Here is a 12,358-nt window from a genome sequence, read left to right as displayed (position 1 = left end):
GGCCGAAGAAGTTTAAATACTTACTCAAGATCACTGTTAGTCAGAGGCAGAGTTGAGGCAGGTACTGAAAGCTCTTATTCCCAGTCCAGCCCACTGCCTACCTATGAGTTCCTGATACCCTGGCTCCGTCTCCAGGACATAGGCTCAGACACACACCTAACTCAGCTGTCTAAGATGTGTATGGGCTTGGAGACCCCCCCCAGCCCCCAGCTCTGAGCCCGATCATGCTCACAACCCCACTGTTTGTGTACAGGGCTCTCCCAGCACACAGCACCTGAGCATGATGGGCAGTTGTTGGGACAGAGTGAGCTGGCACTATGACTTCCTGTTTCTAGCCCCCCATTCACTTATCTATACCCCACTGTGATTGGTTCAGGTATTCCTGTACCTTCAAATGTAGAATAATTGGATAGTGGGAACTCTTCCTATCTTCCTAGAAACTGCCTCCCTTTCTGACCCCACTTCCAAATCCCTGCATCAAGAAGCCATCTCTGGAGGGAAGAAACAGGGTGAACGGGAGTTTGTGGGGCTTAGAATGCCTCTACTAACATGGGCACCTTGGCTTGCGGATGTGGGTGGGGATATAGTGTGACAGATTTTGGAGGTCAGAGCTGTGATTTGATGGACAGCACAGTATTCCTTCGGGCTTCCCTGGTGGCTCAGACAGTAAAGAATCCACCTGCAATGCAGGAGACCTGGGTTTGATCTCTGGGTCAGGAAGATCCCCTGGTTAAGGGAATGGCTAACCACTCCAGTACTCTTGCCTGGAGAATCCCATGGACAGAGAAGCCTGGTGGGCTATAGTCCATGGGGTGGCAAAGAGTGGGACACGACTGAGCGACTCACACACACACACAGTATTCCTCCATATCACCATCTTCCAAAATCACATGTCCAGGTTGCAAGACAGGAGGCAGAAGAAAGGTGGAAGAGAAGAAGGGATGGGCCAGACAGATGTAGGGGGAGTGAAAAGACAGAGAGGAAAGTGAAAAGGAGGACAGATAAGGGGAGACACATTTTGGTGAAACAGCCAGTATGAAATATGAGCAGGGCAGTGCAGATGATAGAAGAGATGAGAAGAGAGTTGGGAGCAGAGTGCAAGGGAAGGAATGGGGAGGATAAAGACCTGTCACGCGAACCTAGAAGGAACACTAGGGCGGAGCGGTCACACAACAGAGAGCATGACCACCAACCCTCAGACGCACCCTGGGTGATTGCTGCGCATTCTTCACACCTGGCTGGCTCCTGCGAGCCGCCATCCTGCTCCAGGTGCCCATCTTCTCTGGTTGTTGAGTGTGAAATCTGCTCAGCAAAGGCAAGGTCACTGTAATATTAACCTGAAGCTATAGTGGAGAGAACTTTGTAATGCAGCCGGAACTAGATACTAATCTCAGCTCTGCTACTTATATACTGGGGCTCCTTGAACCCCAGTTCCATAAGGAACTGAAGAATGGAAATTCTGCCTGGGACATCCTGGGCAGTCCAGTGGTTAAGATTTCGCCTTCCAACTCAGGCAGTGTGTGTTTGATCCCTGGTTGGGGAGTTTAGATTCTACATGCTTTGTGGCCAAAAAACCAAGACATAAAACAGAAGCAATATTGTTACAAATTCAATAAAGACTTTAAAAATGGTCCACATCAAAAAAAAAAACAAAAAAAACCCTTAAAAAAAAAAAAGAAAAAAACAAAACTCTGTTCCCAAATTGCTGCGAGGATGAAATGTGATGTGCTGGCCTAAAGGAGGCATTCAGGAAATGATAGTGGCCCTCATTCTCTCTCCTTCTGTTTCCCTGAAGAAGACTCCCCTGGGGGGCTCTGAGTGGGTGTGCACTACAGGGAGGGGACCACGTCCCTGCATCTGATCCCTGTGGGAGGCGCTGGGCTCCATACCCAGGCCATGTGGCTCTTGCCCCTCATTCTAACAGCCCAACCTTTAAGTCCATGAAGCTGACCCCAAGGCAGGAGGGTGTTATGGGATCAGAGCCCATCGTTGTTTTCCCATTTGTCCCATTAAGTCTCATGTGCTCTCAACGCTTCTCCCAAAATGACTGGCTCCTCTCCCCTGCTGGCCCTGGATTGCCTCAACGCTATACTTTTTGTTCCTACTGCTCCCTTCCCTGAGGGGCCTTCTCTTTGACCCCACCCCAAAACTCCAATCTCTAAGGGTCCAAATCTTGCCTTCAGGCTCAGTCCCAGTGCCACCTTTCTCTAACATAATCTCCCCTGGGTGAAACAGTCAGGTGTGGAGAAAAATCTCAACTCTTGCTTGTTACTTACTGATTATGTTTCCCGGTAAAAAAAATTAGGATAATAGCACTTGCATAACATTAAAATATCCCCCACAACTTAGCCCAGTGCCTAGCACTTAATAGGTGCTCCATCAATACATATTGGTTGTCTTTCCAGCCCCGTCACCTTGAGCTAGATGTCACCTTTCCCTTTGCAAAGTCCCCCAGGACTTCAGGGATCTTCCCCCCACCCCGTGGCACTTATCACAGCTTGCCTGCTTTGTGGTTGCCTCCTTTGATTGTAAGGTCCTCAAGGCTAGAGTCTATATCCAACTTACCTCCATAATTTCAGTGTCCTGTTCAGAATCTGGCACCTAGTAAATGTTCATTGTATAAATGCACGAACACACACCTGAGACTGCATAAATATGCCTATGCAGCGGGTGCATCATTACAGATGAGGACGTTTGGTTTGTTTGCCTATCTAATAGTGCTGATAATTAGTTACTGGCATTTCAGTGGATATAGGAAAGAGAAAAATCATCATAAGAAAAAATCAAAAGAAGATACAAACGAGAATGGGGAGTGGGAAGGCCCCAGAAGAAGAGAGATCCTGAACCAGAGTGAAGTTCTATCTGTTGTCCCCAGGCCAAGAGCTTCCATATGCCCTCAGTCCTCATGGAGGAGGATTCTCAATATGCTTACATTGGCCCCTGTGGCTGGAGTGACTTGGGAGTACCCTCCTCCTCATTTATTCACTCATAAACTACTTCTTGATAAAGAAGACTCTACACATGGACATCACTAGATGGTCAACACCGAAATCAGATTGATTGTATTCTTTGCAGCCAAAAATGGAGAAGCTCTATACAGTCAGGAAAAATGAGACCGGGAGCTGACTGTAGCTCAGATCATGAACTCCTTATTGCCGAATTCAGACTTAAATTGAAGAAAGTGGTGAAAACCACTAGACCATTCAGGTATGACCTAAATCAAATCCCTTATGATTATACAGTGGAAGTGAGAAATAGATTTAAGGGACTAGATCTGATAGACAGAGTGCCTGATGAACTATGGACAGAGGTTCGTGACATTGTACAGGAGACAGGGATCAAGACCATCCCCATGGAAAAGAAATGCAAAAAAGCAAAACGGCTGTCTGAGGAGGCCTTACAAATAGCTGTGAAAAGAAGAGATGCAAAAAGCAAAGGAGAAAAGGAAAGATATAAGCATCTGAATGCAGAGTTCCAAAGAATAGCAAGGAGAGATAAGAAAGACTTCCTCAGCGATCAATGCAAAGAAATAGAGGAAAACAACAGGATGGGAAAGACTAGAGATCTCTTCAAGAAAATTAGAGATACCAAGGGAACATTTCATATAAAGATGGGCTTAATAAATGACAGAAATGGTATGGACAGAATGGGAAAGACTAGCGATCTCTTCAAGAAAATTAGAGATACCAAGGGAATATTTCATGTAAAGATGGGCTTAATAAAGGACAGAAATGGTATGGACCTAACAGAAGCAGAAGATATTAAGAAAAGGTGGCAAGAATACACAGAAGAACTGTACAAAAAAGATCTTCACAACCCAGATAATCATGATGGTGTGATCACTCACCTAGAGCCAGACATCCTGGAATGTGAAGTCAAGTGGGCCTTAGAAGGCATCACTATGAACAAAGCGAGTGGAGGTGATGGAATTCCAGTTGAGCTATTTCAAATCCTGAAAGATGATGCTGTGAAAGTGCTGCACTCAATATGCCAGCAAATTTGGGAAATTCAGCAGTGGCCACAGGACTGGAAAAGGTCACTTTTCATTCCAATCCCTAAGAAAGGCAATGCCAAAGAAGGCTCAAACTACGGCACAATTGCACTCATCTCACATGCTAGTAAAGCAATGCTCAAAATTCTCCAAGCCAGGCTTCAGCAGTATGTGAATCGTGAACTTTCAGATGGTCAAGCTGGATTTAGAAAAGGCAGAGGAACCAGAGATCAAATTGCCAACATCCGCTAGATCATCAAAAAATCAAGAGAGTTCCAGAAAAACATCTATTTCTGTTTTATTGACTGTGCCAAAGCCTTTGACTATGTGGATCACAATAAACTGTGGAAAATTCTGAAAGAGATGGGAATACCAGACCACCTGACCTGCCTCTTGAGAAACCTATATGCAGGTCAGGAAGCAACAGTTAGAACTGGACATGGAACAACAGACTGGTTCCAAATAGGAAGGAGTACATCAAGGCTGTATATTGTCACCCTGATTATTTAATTTATATGCAGAGTACATCATGAGAAATGCTGGGCTGGAAGAAGCACAAGTTGGAATCAAGATTGCCAGGAAAAATATCAATAACCTCGGATACGCAGATGGCACCACCGTTATGGCAGAAAGTGAAGAGGAGCTAAAAAGCCTCTTGATGAAAGTGAAAGAGGAGAGTGGAAAAGTTGGCTTAAAGCTCAACATTCAGAAAAATAAGATCATGGCATCTGGTCCCATTACTTCATGGCAGATAGATGGGGAAACAGTGGAAACAGTGTCAGAATTTATTTTTGGGGGGCTCCAAAATCAATGTAGATGGTGATTGCAGCCATGAAATTAAAAGACGCTTACTCCTTGGAAGGAAAGTTATGACCAACCTAGATAGCATATTGAAAAGCAGAGATATTACTTTGCCAACAAAGATCTGTCTAGTCAAGGCTATGGTTTTTCCAGTAGTCATGTATGGATGTGAGAGTTGGACTGTGAAGAAAGCTGAGCACTGAAGAATTGATGCTTTGAACTGTGGTGTTGGAGAAGACTCTTGAGAGTCCCTTGGCCTGCAAGGAGATCCAACCAGTCCATCCTAAAGGAGATCAGTTCCGGGTGTTCATTGGAGGGACTGATGCTGAAACTCCAATATTTTGGCCACGTCATGTGAAGAGTTGACTCATTGGAGAAGACCCTGATGATGGGAGGGATTGGGGGCAGGAGGAGAAGGGGATGACAGAGGATGAGATGGCTGGATGGCATCACCGACTCAATGGACATGAATTTGAGTGAACTCCGGGAGTTGGTGATGGACAGGGAGGCCTGGTGTGCTGTGATTCATGGGGTCACAAAGAGTCGGACACGACTGAGTGACTGAACTGAATGAAACTACTTCTTGAGTACCTACTGTGTGTCAAACATTGTGTTAATCATATGTCAGGCTAATCGAAATGTGCTGTACCTGGATCCTTATTTCAATAAGCTTCTTGGAAGTAGAAGATACATGTTATACCAAGTAGATGTGCAATAGAAGATATAGATGGAATATAAAAATACACACATATATATATTTTTTTTCAGAGGCTTTACGTAAGGCTGTGGGGGTCAGAGAAGTCCTCATGGAAGAGGAATCATTTGAAATGGGCTCTGAAAGGTATCTTGGCTATACGAAGACAAGGAGAAAGGGAGAGCAGAAAGATACAAGAGCATGGACAGTCCTTTGAAGGCAGGAAAACCTGGGTTTGTGCAATAGGGAGCAGGGGACTGCTGGTTTGTCTGAAGTTTGCCAAGGACAGAAGAGGCAGGAAATAAGGCTGGAAAGAAGGTACAGAAGCAGACTCTGCTAATGCTCCAGACTGAGTGTGGCCTCTCTCTGATACATAGTGGACACATCATCTGTCAAACCTACACCAAGAGTAGAAGGCATTGAGCTGGGGAAGGATCTGAGATAGTTACAGGACAATGACAAATGGAGTTTGGAGGCAGAAAGGTTCGGGAGGCCAAAGACCTCGATTTACCGATCACATCCTCTCCCTTAGCTTCAGTTTCCTCATTCATAAAGTAAGGACGGTAACCTCCATACCTCACAGGAATGCCATGAGAGCAGACGTGCTATGTGAAGTACTGATGCGGGTGCACTGGTTCGTGATCAGAGGCGCAGCTTAGGAAGAGCGATCCAGCAGCAGTGTAGGAAGCATTTGGGGAGAGAAAGAGTAGAGACAGGCGATGAGTAGGAGGTTGATGATTCAGCCAAAAGGTATTAAGGACCTGAACTCAGACAATGAAATGAGGGGGAAGAGACATAAGTAACAAATCCACAGCGTGTGGCGCCTGATGAATATTGGGATGAGGAGGGAGCAGAGTTTGAGATGTTATCAAACATTTTCAATGCAGTTAACTTGGAGGTCATGGCACTGTTAACTATTTAAAGAATATTTGGCTGCACCATTCATGCAGGATCTTAATTCCCTGACCAGGGATCAAACCTGTGCCACTTACATTGGGAGTACAGAGTCTTTTTAAAAAAATTTTTCATTGCAAGGTATTTGCTTTACAATATTGTGCTGGTTTCTGCCATACATCAACATGAGTCAGCCACAAGTATACATACGTCCTCTCCCTCTGGACCTCCCTGCCAGCTCCCTCTGCAGCCAGCCCTTCTCGATTGTCATGGAGCACTGGGTTGAGCTCCCTGTGTCACACAGCCAATTCCCACTGGGTATCTAGTTTACATGTGGTAATGTGTGTTTCCATGCTACTCTCTCAATTCGTCTCATCCTCTCTCTCCCACACCGTGTCCACAAGTCTGGTCCCTATATCTGCATCTCCACTGATGCCCTGCAAATAGGTCCATCAGTACCATCTTTATAGATTCCATATATATGCTTAATATACAGTATTTGTCTTTCTGACTTACTTCAGTCTGTACAATAGGCTATAGGTTCATCCACCTATTAGGACTGACTCAAATGCATACTTTTTAAAAGCTGAGTAACATTCCGTTGTATATATGTACCACAATTTCTGTATTCATTCATCTGTTGATTGACATCTAGGCTGCTTCCATGTCCTAGCTACTGTAAAAAAGTGTGCAGCGAACATTGGGATACACGTACCCCATTCAGCTACGATTTCCATAGGATATATGGCCAGTAGAGGGATTGCTGGGTCATATGGTAGTTCCATTCCTTTTTTTTTTTTTTAAGGAATCTTCATGTTGTTCCTTAGCGGCCATATCAATTTACTTTCCCACCAACCATGCAAGAAGGTTTCCTTTCCTCCACATCCTCTCCAGCATTTGTTTGTAGATTTTTAAATGATGGCCATTCTGATTGGCATGAGGTGATACCTTATTGTAGCTCGTATTTGCATCTCTCTAATAATGAGTGATGTTGAGCATCTTTTCATGTGTTTGTTAGCCATCTGTATGTCTACTTTGGAGAAATGTCTGTTTAGGTCTTCCACCCATTTTTTTTTTTTTTTTTGGTTGTTTGTTTTCCTGGTATTGAGCTACATAAGCTGCTTGTATATTTTGGAGATTAATCCTTTGTCAGTTGTTTCATCTGCAATGATTTTCTCCCATTCTGAGGGTTTCCTTTACTGGAGCATGAAGTCTTAACCACTGGACCACCAGGGAAGTCCTGGCACTGTTAACTATTTAGGAAACGAAAGAGGGGCAGAAGTAGAAGAGAATTCATTCACACGTGGAAATGGATGCATTTAGGATTCGTATCCCAAAGCTTCTTCATTTGGCTTGCTCTTGCCAGAGAGGACAGATAAAGCTCTTTGCTCAGGGCTGCTTCCCTGCCCACCCCACTTCCAGCCTGACAGGCACACAGCTCTAACCTGCCCCTCCTCCACTGCCTCAGGGAGGGGGCCGAAGCATCCTTTCTGGTCATGCCGTTTGGCAAAATCCGCCCCAATGCCCGCAGCTGTGTATAGGCATATTCTCCTCCTTCATCGTCTTGGAAAGGGAACTGCAGAGGGAGCTGGGAACTGTGCCTGGGGCTTGCTCTATCCCACCTTTTGAAAAAAGAATTTGTAAACATCTGTGCACGTGTAAACTTGGGTCCTTGTGAGGTAGACCTGGCCTCTGTTTGTCCAAATCAGGGTTCTAGTCTTCCTTTTACTCAGACTTTAACAAACTGCACTCAGTACTAGTGAAACAGGTGATGTGCACAGTCTGTGGCCTTAAATTCAGAACTCACAGATGGCAAACAATTGTAAACAAACCGTTGCAAAACACCATGATGTTTGAAAATAGGAATGTGTACAAACTATGCTTAGTAAACTCTTGCTGGAGGCGGGGGTGGGGGGTGGGGGGGTGGAGATGAACTCTTTCTTCAATGGTCAGGCAGGCTTCCAAGGGTGCAAATAACACTTGAGTGAATTTTGAAAGATAAGCTGAAGGTCATCATCCTGGTGGGCAAGGAGCGGGGCAGAGCAAAAGCAGATCCAGAGGTAAAGGTAGAGTGAGGGGCTTTATGGAGCTGGAGTCTAGGATATGAGTAGAAATGTGGCCAGACCAAAGCCAAGGAGGAGGCAAGGACCAGATCACGAAGAGCCTTGAATGTTGTGCTCAGAGCAGTGGGGAGCCAGGAATCAGTTTTAATCACAGGAGGAGTGTGCATACTGCAGAGCAATCTGGTACTCAAGAAAGGCTCTGATAAATCCATTCTAGAGGGTAAATGACTCATGAGCTCTTAGATAAAAAAATAAAGCTTAGATCCATCTGCAGGTGTGAATCAGGAGGGAGAGCTGTTTGCTAAGGGAACGTGCCGGACAGCACTGTAGGTGTGACTGGCCTTTGTTTTAGGGACTCATTAGCTTAATTTTTGGAGTAGAAAGAAGGTGATTGTGTCTGATTGCTGAGAGGCTGCTTTTGTTTTCAGAATTCTTCAGCTACTGTCCCTGGTATCTGGCTGGGACTGGTCTGGGGAAACAGCACCCTCTAGAGGAGATAGTTATGTATGTTTCAGGTGGGGCAGCAACAAATCATTTCCAGAACTCCATGCTGCCCCCTTCTCGGGGCCCAGCCAGCCCTGGGGGTGGAGTGTAGCAGATTTGTTTATAGGCTTCTGATTCTCACTACTGTGGAGAACAAAGCTGCCTGGCGGTGGGAGGTAGCGCAATAGCTGGGAGCAGCATATAACAGCTGGAGCAGGCAGATACAAAGGCTGGCAGCAGCAGGCCCACAGTTGGAGGCGGCAGTCACCACTAGCCAGTAGCCAAAACCTCCACTGCCCAAGAAACTGTAGCCTTAACACTGGCCTCTAGAAGCTCTGGGCCCCGTCTTCTCTGTCTCGGCTGTGCTTCTCTATACAGGAGACTACAGAGGTGCCTCCTGAGAACGAGATGGTGAGAATGAACTTGGGATATACGGAAGCAGCTGCTATAATTTAAAAGTCCTGGAGCCATAAGACGGGTTCTGGCTCCAAATCCACTTGGAGTAAACGTCTCTGAACCTTAGTTTTTAATGATGCGTTTCCTACTTACCTCATGGTGTGGGGGTCAAATTATATGTCTCATAAACTGTAAAATGATATATGAAGTGAAGTAAAGTGAAAGTTATTCAGTTGTGTCTGACTCTTTGCAACCCTGTGCACTATACAGTCCTTGGAATTCTTTAGGCCAGAATACTGGAGTGGGTAGCCTTTCCCTTCTCCAGGGGATCTTCCCAACCCAGAGATCGAACCCAGGTCTCCCACAATGCAGGCGGATTATTTACCAACTAAGCCACTAGGGAAGCCCCCAAATGACATATAATCATAGGCTATTACGTTGGGAACGATAAGCAAGACTTTCCTTGAGCCCCAAGAGCTTCCATTTCCCCAGACAGCGTCTCTCCTCAGCACAAAGTTAGGACTTCAGTGCAGGATCTCTGGGTGTCAGGGTATAAAGTGAGGGGATAGAGACGGGGAGGAGGCAGGCATCTTGATCTTCTATGAATGTAGTCAGAAACTTAAAGACAGTCTTTAAATCTCCCATCCAAAGCTCTAGTCTCCTCTATAGAATCTCTGTAAAATTCTCATCCTACCCGGCATTGAACACTTCCAGGGACAGGGTACTCTCTACCTTTTGACATGCTCTTTTTACATTTGTTACAGTGTTCTTCATATCAATCTGGAATCTTTTTCTTGATGGTTTAAACTCAGTTGTCCCGATTGTTCTTCTTGGAGCTCAAATTCAAACTTCTGTTCACATGGCAGTGCATTCAAGTAAACTTCTCCATTACCTTCAACCACTTCTCACGTGATTTGGTTCCGAAGACCCTCACGTCCTAATTGTTCCTTTAGACTCAGTACTGCAGGTGTGAGATGAACAGAGCAGACTCAACTGAATCCTTAGATACTTTAGTTCAACTCAAGGAACTTAAAATTGCACTGCTTTTTTGGCAACCAAAACACATAAGTAACTCACATTGGATTACTTTCTGCTAAAATGCTTACATTTACTTTCATGGTTCTGCTTATGAAATCACATCTTTCCAATTGCAGAACTTGCTCAGGTAATTTTTAGACCCAAATATGTAATCCAATGTTTATCCTTTTTGTTATATTTGGCCCACTCATCTGACTTCTTTTTGATCTGTCCCAGCTCTGTGTCATCTGCATAATCGATGGCCATGTGTTCTATATTTTTGAGTAAAATTAGTCTTAAGAACATTGACTGAGGGCAAGACCAAAGATAAAGCTCTCTGGCACATCATTAGAAAGCTTATTTCAGGCTCTCATGATCCACTCACCAGTAACACTGATTTTTTATTTTTAAGCCACCAATTAGAGACGCATTTTGTTCATTTGTCTCTATCCCCAAGGACATAATGAGAGATCTTATAAAAAAAAAATCTTGCTTAGATGCACTTTCTCTATTGCATTTCTCTGATGTGCCAAATTAGTAACCTTGTCAAAGAAGAAAATCAGGTTAGTGTCATTTGACTTGTTCTTAGTAACGCCATGCTGGGTCCTACTAATAACTGCCTTTCCCCAACCCTGTCCAAGTATTCACTATCTTAACGTTCCATTCTAGAGTCTTGTCTATGGTCTCCCTCTTTGTAATTTGTGAAATGCACTTACATTTTCTTTTTGAAAATTAAAATCATGCTCACTCATCCACAACTTTCTAGCATGCCTGTTTTAGATTCCCCTGTTCTTCAAAATTTCTATAGAAGTTTCACTTCTTTCAAGAGTTTCAGGGTCAAATGAGAAGCATGCTAACACGTAAACTGTGAATGGCACACAGAGGCAAGTTTTCTGGTGATTGTTTCTTTTATTAATATTACTACTGAGTACTGAGTGGGGCTTTACTTGGGCCCTAAGTAAGATTTTTTCAAACTTCAGAATTATAGGGTCTCCTTCTCCAAAATAGCCATGTCTGGCTGAGGAGTCTCATGTGGATGAGTTCCAAGTGGGCAGTGTAAAATGCGCTGCCGATTGTCTCTGAATATTCTTGGATTCTTGTCTGTTGGTGATCTCCAATTTTGTGTCTACTTGGGTGAAGTTCCAATGCTTTGGCCACCTGATGCAAAGAACTGACTCATTGGAAAAGACTCTGATGCTGGGAAAGACTGAAAGTAGGAGGACAAGGGGATGACAGAGGATGAAATGGTTGGATGGCATCACTGACTCAAACTCGAGTTTGGTAATGGACAGGGAAGCCTGGTGTGCTGTAGTCCATGGGGTCGCAGAGTTGGACACAATGGAGCAACTGAACTGACTGACCGGGTGAATATATGAATGGACCTAGATAATTTAGAGTTTTCTAGCAATAAGGCCATGGAAACACAGGCTAAGGGGCAATGTGCAGAAAGATAAAATGCAATGGGACAGACTTCTGAGAATGGAGAATGTGATGAGCCTCTCCGTGTTCTCCAAGAAGAAACAAACTCCCCAGAGATCACCTGCTCCTTCCCAGAAGGTCTGGCTGGCAGATCTCAAGTCCAAGGGCTCAATTTATTATAATTCTTTCTCTGCAGGAAAAAAACAAGTTATTCCTTGGGCAGAGGTGCCAAGCACCTTGTATTAAATGAGTTGTCTCCTATTTCAGAGACTTGTCCCACTTTCTACTATCAGGACAAAGAGCATTCCTGAATCTGAACTTGAGCACACATAGGCACAAGCTAATATACTCTCCCCACTCTCTACTTCACTCAGTCAAGACAATTTTGCCACTACAATCTGGCATCTCTCCCAGTCCTTGGGAAAATGGCCCAGTGCTGCCAGGAGGCTTCAGTTTGATGTTTTTCCTACACCATTGCTTGTTTTCTTTTACTCAGTTCTGTCTATGCTCTTTCTGACACCACTCCAGACCCCAACCTAGATAATGAAAAAAGATGATGATAATAATGATAATGACAATAATAAATAGTGAAATGGGCTG

The 12,358-nt window shown here is 44.4% G+C and overlaps 1 protein-coding gene across 1 annotated transcript in view; it reads left to right on the top strand.

Moving 5' to 3' along the window:
- The window catches only part of KCNJ10 (potassium voltage-gated channel subfamily J member 10), a 36,251-nt gene that overhangs the window by 18,149 nt on the left and 5,744 nt on the right, over positions 1-12,358 (top strand). The gene's annotated exons all lie outside the window — the stretch shown is intronic.

This window comes from Capra hircus, chromosome 3, assembly GCF_001704415.2.
Source record: "Capra hircus breed San Clemente chromosome 3, ASM170441v1, whole genome shotgun sequence".
In the NCBI taxonomy this organism is placed as follows: Eukaryota; Metazoa; Chordata; class Mammalia; order Artiodactyla; family Bovidae; genus Capra; species Capra hircus.
This window is presented reverse-complemented; position numbering and strand designations above follow the sequence as displayed.